Consider the following 9,885-nt stretch of genomic DNA (forward strand, 5'->3'; position numbering starts at 1 on the left):
TGAACTTCCCCAGGACCTCAGAACAGCTGAGTCACTGACGGGCTTCAAATCATGTCTAAAGACCTACCTCTTCCTGAAGTATTTAAATTGGCACTTTTCATTTTAAAAAATTGAAGAAAAAAAATAGTCTGTGACCTAGTGAATCAGTATCGGGATGTATTTATTGATAGAGACTAGCAGTAGTAGTAGTAGTAGTAGTAGTAGTAGTAATAATAATAATAATAATAATAATAATAATAATAGGAGTAGTAAAAGTAGTAGTAGTAAAAGTAATAGTAGTAGTAGTAGTAATAGTAATAGTAGTAGTAGTAGTAGTAGAAGTAGTGGTAATAGTAGTAGTAGTAGTAGTAGTAGTAGTAATAGTAGTAGTAGTAAAAGTAATAGTAATTGTAGTAGTAGTAGTAGTAATAGTAGTAGTGGTAATAGTAGTAGTAGTAGTAGTAGTAATAGTAGTAGTGGTAATAGTAGTGGTAATAGTAGTAGTAGTAGTAGTAGTAGTAGTAGTAATAGTAATAGTAGTAGTAGTAGTAGTGGTAGTAGTAGTAGTAAAAGTAATAGTAATTGTAGTAGTAGTAGTAGTAATAGTAGTAGTGGTAATAGTAGTGGTAATAGTAGTAGTAGTAGTAGTAGTAATAGTAGTAGTGGTAATAGTAGTGGTAATAGTAGTAGTGGTAATAGTAGTAGTAGTAGTAGTAGTAATAGTAATAGTAGTAGTAGTAGTAGTAGTGGTAGTAGTAGTAGTAAAAGTAATAGTAATTGTAGTAGTAGTAGTAGTAATAGTAGTAGTGGTAATAGTAGTAGTAGTAGTAGTAGTAATAGTAGTAGTGGTAATAGTAGTAGTAGTAGTAGTAGTAGTAGTAGTAATTTTGTTATTGTTGTCCCTGTGTGTGTTTTTGGTTTCTGATTTATTGTCTGCAGTCATGTTTTCTCCAATAAATATTTAAAATAAAAAAATGAATATTAAGTAGCACATCAGCTTTTACACACTAATAAAATGTAATAAAATATAATAAAATAAACAGCAGAAACATTCATGTAGAATAAATAAAAGACTGATGGAAAAGGAGTTGATGTTGAGATTTGTGCACAGTCAGTAGAGGGCAGTGAAAGCCTAGAGTGTGTCCCAGTCATCAGTTTGACATATTTCAGTCAGGTTTCCGCCTACATCACAGCATTGAAACTGCCCTAGTAAAAGTAGTTAATGATCTTTTACTCTCTGCTGACTTGGGCAATCTTTCCATTCTCTTATTACTCGACCTCAGCTCAGCTTTTTACACAGTCTGCCACAAACTACTACTCTCTCGCCTTCTGAGATCGCTATCTCAGGAGCCGCATTATCCTGGTTCTCATCCTTTCACAAGGATAGGCAGTACTACACCTCGATGCACAATCATAAACCCCCCACTGTCCCAATCAGACAGGGTGTTCCTCAGGGTTCGGTTCTCGGCCCATTTTTATTTATTATTTACATTATGCCTCTTGGACAAATTATCCGGCGACACGGCTTTAACTATCATCACTACGCTGACGATATTCAAATATATACATCTTGTCGACCAGACTCTGTTCACCAGACTGCCTCATTATCCTCATGTGTTAATGAATTGAAGGGCTGGTTAAATTCCAACTTTCCCAGGTTGAGTAAAACTGAGATAATAATTACTGGCCTCTCAACTCTAACAAGAAATTTAATTGTCCCTAGTTTTTAAATTGATGATACTACAATTTTTCCACCTGCCACAGTCAAAAACTGAGGTATCATTCTTGACCTTTCATTAACCCTAGATGCATATATTAGCAAACTGTCTAAAGCAGCATTCTTCCAATTTCACCATATCACCCAACTCCGTCCCTATGTTAGCCAGAAAGATACTGAGTGATTCGTCCATGCTTTTATTACATCTCACATTGACTATAGTAATGCCCTTTTCTCTGGACTACCAGCACACTCTATTTCCCACTTACAATATATTCAGAATTCTGCTGTGAGAGTAATAACTTACACTAAATGATCTGCACATATCACTCCCAGCCTATATAACCTTCACTGCCTACCTGTCGCATCCCATATTATATATAAAATTCTATTGCTTACATTTAAGTCACTCCATGGTCTTGCTCCTTCCTACGTTTGAGTTACTCTCTCCCTATATTCCCACTCGCTCACTCAGATCTTCTGGGTGTGAATTTCTCCTTGTTCCCAGATTTCACCTTTTGTCAATAGGTGGCAGACCTTTTTCTGTTGTGGCACCTACACTGGCAATTCAGACAACTACCTCTATCTCCGAATTCAAACTCAGCTCAAAACCCATTTGTTCACCCAATATTACCAGTCATATTGTGTATCTGCTTCATGTTGTAAGATTTGTCATAATGATGCAACTGCATTGCTTCTTGTTCTGGACTGGGCAAATGTCCACTGTCCATATGACCCATATGTTTAGGCTGTTTTATTGTATTGTTATTGTCTTTTATTGTGAAGCGTCCTTGAGCTCTGGAACAGCTTATGGAACAGTCTTCCAATCAGACACAGTCTCGGTGTTTAGATCCAAGCTGAAAACATATTTGTTTACTCAAGCTTACCATGAATAGACTTTATTTTATGCAAAGTACACAGTCTTATCCATTACAGGATAGTAAGCATACCTAATAATCTCTCCCTCTCTTTACCTACCTCTCCTTCTCTCCTTCTGTCGAGCCACACCTGATTACATGGAGATGCCAGTGATCCTGACCCTTTCTGATCTCCGGACCTGCCTGATCCCCACCACTTTTCAAAACAAAGTAACGCCCTGCCTAAGCAAATAAATTACTGATCATTTTTCAATCCAATTTAGCTTTTATTATATATAATATAATTTGCAAAGAGTATACAGTAATTAGTGTCAGAGTTATTTTAATCCAATGATTTTAGCAGTAATTGCAGTGTGTTTGTTCCGTGGATGTAAAAGATGGACTGAATTCAGTCATCTGTTTTGGAGAAGTTGGATAAGTTGATCTCTTTCCACGTTCCATTCACAGGGTGTGAGGTGGAATTACTGACCAACCGGTTTTGCCGCTTTCGTCTGTTTCGCTCGCCCCCGAATTTCCCATAGTTGCAAATTTAATTCTCGCAACTGTGACCTTATATATTTATTATTACTTACACAACTTTATAGTGCGTATATTATATAGTGGGGGTCACAGTATTTTTATGACCTATGTTCTAACTTTCTACAACCCTGAATATGATCTACTGTACTGTGTTAGTGTGTTAGTGGTGTTTGGTGCACGTGGAAAGTGATCTCATTCCTCATCTCTCTCTCTCTCTCTCTCTCTCTCTCTCTCTCTCTCTCACACACACACGCACACACACAAACACACACACACACACACAAACACACACACACACACCCTTGAACAAGTCAGTACAGAATACTGCTTGTTTTTCACTCTGTGTGTGTGTGTGTGTGTGTGTATGTGTGTGTGTGTGTGTTTGTGTGTGTGCGCGTGTGTGTGTGTCCTCAACACTAACCCTTAATTAAAACTGGATAAACATCTGAGTAGCTGATTGTGTAAGGCACTGTGTGAAGCAACACATACCTCAAACACAATAGAAATAAAAACACAGGGTGCCTTCACAGGGTGCAGTCTGTTGTGACAGAATGTCTTTGTGCTGAATATACAGTGACTTACGAACATGTAAACAGTTCATTCATAACCCAGATTCATCGCCTGAAATACAAGTGCAAGCTTTAAAGTGAACTTTCTGGTCACTAAAGATCATTTCTAACTGAGGGTCATAGTCAGAGTCTGCAGCTTAAGTCCAAATGTTAAGTCAATATTTGTTTTTTTTCTTTTACTTATTGTAATTTTATCCATTAAAGATTCACGCCTCGAGATCAGCAGTGCCTCTGATTAAGATCCGTCTCCTTTGATCATTTCAAGGACTTTAAAGGAACCATATAATTAATTAATTAAGTAAGTAAGTAAGTAATAGTGTCTTATTTATGTATTTATTCATATAATATTGGAATCAATATTGGAAACAATAACACATTTTCATAACAATAACACAACAATTGCATTATAACTGTGCAATTTTTACAAACTTTTCTAGCCCTTCAACCATTCAACAAAATTTCAATAAGCCTTTCAGGAGGCCTAGCAGTGCATCATGGTGTGTAATACTTCCCAGGAGAAACAGTAATGACTGTTACACTGTAATGACTGTGTATGCTGTACTGACTGTTACACTGAAATAACGTTACACTGTAATGATTGTTACACTGTAATGACTGTTACACTGTAATAACTGTTACACTGTAATGACTGTTACACTGAAATGACTGTGTACGCTGTAATGACTGTTACTCTGAAATAACTGTTACACTGTAATGATTGTTACACTGTAATGATTGTTACACTGTAATGACTGTTACACTGTAATGACTGTTACACTGTAATGACTGTGTACGATGTATTGACTGTTACACTGAAATAACCGTTACACTGTAATGATTGTTACACTGTAATGACTGTTACTCTGAAATAACTGTTACACTGTAATGACTGTGTACGCTGTAATAATTGTTACACTGTAATGACTGTGTACGATGTATTGACTGTTACACTGAAATAACCGTTACTCTGAAATAACTGTTAAACTGTAATAACTGTTACACTGTAATAACTGTTACACTGTAATGACTGTTAAACTGTAATGACTGTTAAACTGTAATGACTCAAACTGCAATGACTGTTACACTGTAATGACGGTTGCACTGTAATAACTGTTACACTGTAATGACTGTTACACTGTAATAACTGTTATACTGTAATGACTGTTACACTGTAATGACTGTTACACTGTAATAACTGTTACATAGCAATAACAGTCATTGTAGACATTACAGTGTAGCAGTTATTACACTTTACAAGCTTAAACTAAGATGAACTCCATTTGTTTTGGTGAAACATTTTTACACTTAACAATAATAAGTACATGTTAAAGCAGTGAAATCATTGAAATATGTCTTATGAATTGAGTAAATGTAAGTAAAAAATTAAGTAGATCCGAATAACTACATTTGGTGCCATGACACATAAAACTGAGTAGATATATTATTTAACAAAACCAATGTGCTACATTCAATAAATGTTTTTAACTGAATTTAATTTATACTGGAATTTTAATTATCAAAATTAACGTTATATTTACTTCTTTTATATTTACCCTTTACTCCAGGAGTACTTTACTTGAGGTCAGTATATAAAATGAAACCAAATGATAAACATAAAGCAACTGTACACACATTCACATTTTAATGAATAATTTATGATCATTTTAATTAATAATATGTAAATTTGAACTATACCTCACAAAGTAGGCCCTTCATAAAGAAATGTTACCCATGAAAATAGAGCACAGAGAAATATAGTGTATAAATAGTTTTCCTTTACAATTAACATTTATTTCTGAAGTAAGGCAAGTTCTTTGTTCTTGTAATATTCAGTTGGTTTTGTTCCTTTCTTATGTTTCCATACATTTAATTCGGGAGAGAACTTGGTGCTAGTCAGCCATCCAGACATGACAGAGAGACGGTGGTGTATAGTAGGTAGGACTAGAATAGACATCTGTAAGTCATGGATGTCTTCAATCAGTGCTCCCCGAAAACCTGCAATAACAATAATAAAATTCAGAGACAGTCATACCCATTACACAGTGCCTCATCTTGTCTCAGGAGTATTCCCATCACTGTAACTCTTATAATACCCATAAACTCCAACAAAGGTTCTGAATATTCCTTTAACATGCCATGGAGTTATTCTGCACCATGTATGTTTCATCCATGCATTTACAAATCCCGTCTGGTTAGATACAAAAGCTTACAAAGGTGGAACATCTGAATCAGTGTTATACATGTGAAAGCCTTTAAACCATTCATTCATGTGCTGTGATGTGGCTCTGGTGAGGAGTTCCTCCCTAAAAGTAAAAACATCAATTATACAGTGATTCAAAAGACTAACAATAATAAGGTTTGAGATTAAAACACACTACAAGTTACTACAATGTCAAATATTTTCATCTACACCCACCGCCCACTTTATTAGGAACACTTGCACATTCATGCAGTTGTCTAACCAGCCAAATATGTGGCAGCAGCATAATAAATAACAAACATGCAGATACAAGTCAAGAGCTTCAGTTAACGTTCACATCAAACATCAGAATGAGGAAACAGTGAGACTTTAACTGTGCCATGGTAGTTGGTACCAGATGGACTGGTTTGAGTATTTCAGAAACTGTTGATTTCCTTGGATTTTTACACACAACAGTCTCTAGAGTTTACACAGAATGGTGTGAAAAACAAAAAACATCCTGTGAGTGGAGGTTCTGCAGGCTGAAACACCATGTTGATGAGAGAGATCAGAGGAGAATGAGCAGACTGGTCTGAGCTGACAGGAAGTCTATAGTAACTCAGATAACTACAACAGCAGAAGACCACATCAGCTTCCACTCCTGTCATCCAAGAACAAGAATCTGAGGCGATCATGGGCACAGACTCACCAACACATCTTCAGCTGTCCAGGTTCGATGAGTCTGTGCCCATGATAGTCTGTTCTTGGCTGACAGGAGTGGAACCTACTGTGAACTTCTACTGTATCTGTATCATTTCTCCCCTAAAGGCAGAGCGTCAGAGCAAGGATTCAAAGTAAACGTATATAAAGTGTGATTATAAATAAATACACCCCTTCTATAAATGTACTAATACTACATGCTCAGATAGTGCAGTTGTGTAAGCAGGAAATTCATTACAGTTTCCACATGAAGTCTGTTTTGTTGAACTTCTCCACTGTTCACTGATGGAGACTTGAGTGTAAAACTGTTTGTGGTAATTGCAGTGCTAAAGCTATCACATCGCCTGTCCTATCTAATTAAATGTGTGAAAGTTTTCCCAATATATTAGATTTTAGCTCATTTATGCGATAACATATTCAGAGAGGTTTAACTCATTATATACTAAAAAGGTCTTGACATGACAACATGTAACAATTATCTCCTTACATACAGTACAGTCTATCCTCTTATCTTATGGTGTGACAGGTCAGGTCAGAACACCCTCTTACAGAATACACTCACAAATAATGAGAATCGGCGTAAAGAGAATAAAACAGATTTTAAGTATAAGAGAAAATAAAGGAAAATCAAATAATTCCACAAGTTTATGAATCAAAATCTAATTGTTTTGCTTTAACAACAAATCTTAACGCAGTTTGATATTTGATGTGTGTGTGTGTGTGTGTGTGTGTGTAAGAGTGTGAGTGTGTGTGTGTTTGTGTGTGTGTGTGAGTGTAAGGGTGTGAGGAGGTGTGTGTTTTCTCCAGAGGAAAAAGACTTAATTAAAAATTCATCATGATGCAGAGTTGTGAGAGTATAAATATGTGGACTTTACAGTGAATCTCGTACGAGTTTTTGCTGAAATATTCTCACTGCAGACCACGTGTGAAACTCGTCTGAATCACCTGAAACATCATGTGTACCATCACATGCATGCCTGGAAGCTGGTCTGAATGGAAGGACGTTGATCATCCGGTGAAGAAAATCTGCGAGTTGGTAAACACCTATTTATATTTGTGTGTGGTGTTGTCTCTGTTACCTGAAGACTGTCGGGTACTTATAGAACAAGATTAAATAACTAATTAGAAGCCAGAATGTTAAGTTTACTTTATTATTATTATTATTATTATTATTATTATTATTATTATTGTTGTTGTTGTTGTTGTTGTTGTTGTTCTTGTGTTGTTGTTATCAGTATTGTGCTTTGTGTGATGTGACTAATTTTTTATTTCAGTTAAAACATGAAGCTGAGAGTAAAAGCAAGAAGTTTCCAGTTTATGTCCCCCTGAATTACCGAAGCCAGACTGTTGCAGGAACAAACTATGAAATTAAGGTGTGTGTGTGTGTGTGTGTGTGTTAATTTTACTTGATCTGTGTGTAATGTTATAGTCTATAATTTTAGTTAATTAATTTTAGAAGTTATTGTTCAAAAGATGAAAAAAATTAATATTAAAGAAACCTGAGAGTAAAGAAACTATGAAGCTGAAAGTTTAAATAAAATTAAATCACCATGTCAAGGATTAGACGTCCCTGTGAATGTCAACACCTTCTGAACAGTTACAGTAAATGTCTCTCTCTCTCTCTCTCTCTCTCTCTCTCTCTCTCTCTCTCTGTCTGTCTTTTTCAGGTGTTTGTGGGAAATGACTCGTGTCTTTTTCTGAGAGTTTTCCAGGGACTTGGTCCTGATCCTAAACCAGTGCTTCAGAAAACTACAGTGCTTTCACTTCCCAGCATCATTACCCATTAAAATCCCTGAATAATGATCTGTGTGTAATGAAATATTCTCTGCCGTTGCTTCATGTTTGTGGTAAAGAGACAACTTAAAGACAATAATAAACTTCTTCAAATGATCAGTACAAATGTTGGTTTGAGTGTTTCATGTTCACACATTTCTCTAAAAAATATGTTGAATTTGCTCTTACATATTATAATTAATTTTATATAATGTGTGGTTGTTTTTGCTAAAGTATAATAATGTGTTTAGACTAATGTTTAGTTTACATTTTTAATTCATTAAAATGTGCAGCTTGCACAATAAAATATTATTATTATTATTATTATTATTATTATTATTATTATAACTTTGTGAGTCTATGATTTAAGTAAAATCCTGCTGTTTGAAATCAGTTGAATGATGTATAATGAACAGGAGTCGTTATTATTGTTTATTCATGCTGAGGGATTAAAAATAAAGATCTATTGCAGTAAATCTAAAACCACAGATTAAGACAGAACACATGAAGACACAGTCCTCCATGTCCACATCATTACTGCACTGCAAACACAATGCCAACTCAACCAAGGACTTTCAGTAAACCCCTGACCATCAAACCCAAATGTGTTTCTTCCTCAAAATGTTACCTCAAAGTCTGAAGCACACAGTTGTATAGAACATCTCTGTACGCTGTAGCATTACAGTTTCCCTTCACTGGAACTAAGAGGAACCCAAACACTGTTCCAGCACGACACAAAGTGCACAAAGTCAAGCTCCATGAAGATATGGAGTGTGAAGGTTGGAAGGAGGTAGAAGAACTCGAGTGTCCTTCACAGAGCCCTGACCTCAACCCCACTAAACACCTTTGGGATGAACTGGAACTGGAGCCTCCTCACATCATCATCAGAACCTGACCTCAACCTCACTAAGGCTCTTGTACCTGAATGAACACAAATCCCAGAAGAGTGGAGCTCATTATAACAGTGAAGGGGAATAAATCTGGAATGAGATGTTCAACAAGGACATATGGGTGTGATGAAAACTTTTGGCCATATAGGTGTATATTGTTCAAATCATTGGCAAATTGCTGTGGTATAAAAGGAGTAAAACACAGGGATTGTGTCCTTCAGTGTAGTGTCTTTAAGTGTAGTCTCTTTCAGTGTAGTGTCCTTCAGTGTAGAGTCCTTCAGTGTAGTCTCTTTCAGTGTAGAGTCTTTCAGTGTAGAGTCTTTCAGTGTAGAGTCTTTCAGTGTAGAGTCCTTCAGTGTAGTCTCTTTCAGTGTAGAGTCTTTCAGTGTAGAGTCTTTCAGTGTAGAGTCTTTCAGTGTAGTGTCCTTCAGTGTAGAGTCTTTCAGTGTAGTCTCTTTCAGTGTAGAGTCTTTCAGTGTAGAGTCTTTCAGTGTAGTGTCCTTCAGTGTAGAGTCTTTCAGTGTAGTCTCTTTCAGTGTAGAGTCTTTCAGTGTAGAGTCTTTCAGTGTAGAGTCTTTCAGTGTAGTGTCCTTCAGTGTAGAGTCTTTCAGTGTAGTCTCTTTCAGTGTAGAGTCTTTCAGTGTAGAGTCTTTCAGTGTAG

General features: G+C 36.1%; 1 long non-coding RNA gene across 1 annotated transcript; it reads left to right on the plus strand.

The window, feature by feature from the left end:
* The first annotated feature begins 7,433 nt into the window (after positions 1–7,433).
* On the plus strand, positions 7,434–8,461 carry LOC128600641 (uncharacterized). The gene is made up of 3 exons (XR_008384584.1): positions 7,434–7,597; positions 7,836–7,934; positions 8,229–8,461. It is a non-coding gene; the product is annotated as an uncharacterized LOC128600641 (long non-coding RNA).
* Positions 8,462–9,885: the final 1,424 nt, after the last annotated feature.

This window comes from Ictalurus furcatus, chromosome 24 (genome assembly GCF_023375685.1).
Source record: "Ictalurus furcatus strain D&B chromosome 24, Billie_1.0, whole genome shotgun sequence".
NCBI classification, from domain to species: Eukaryota; Metazoa; Chordata; class Actinopteri; order Siluriformes; family Ictaluridae; genus Ictalurus; species Ictalurus furcatus.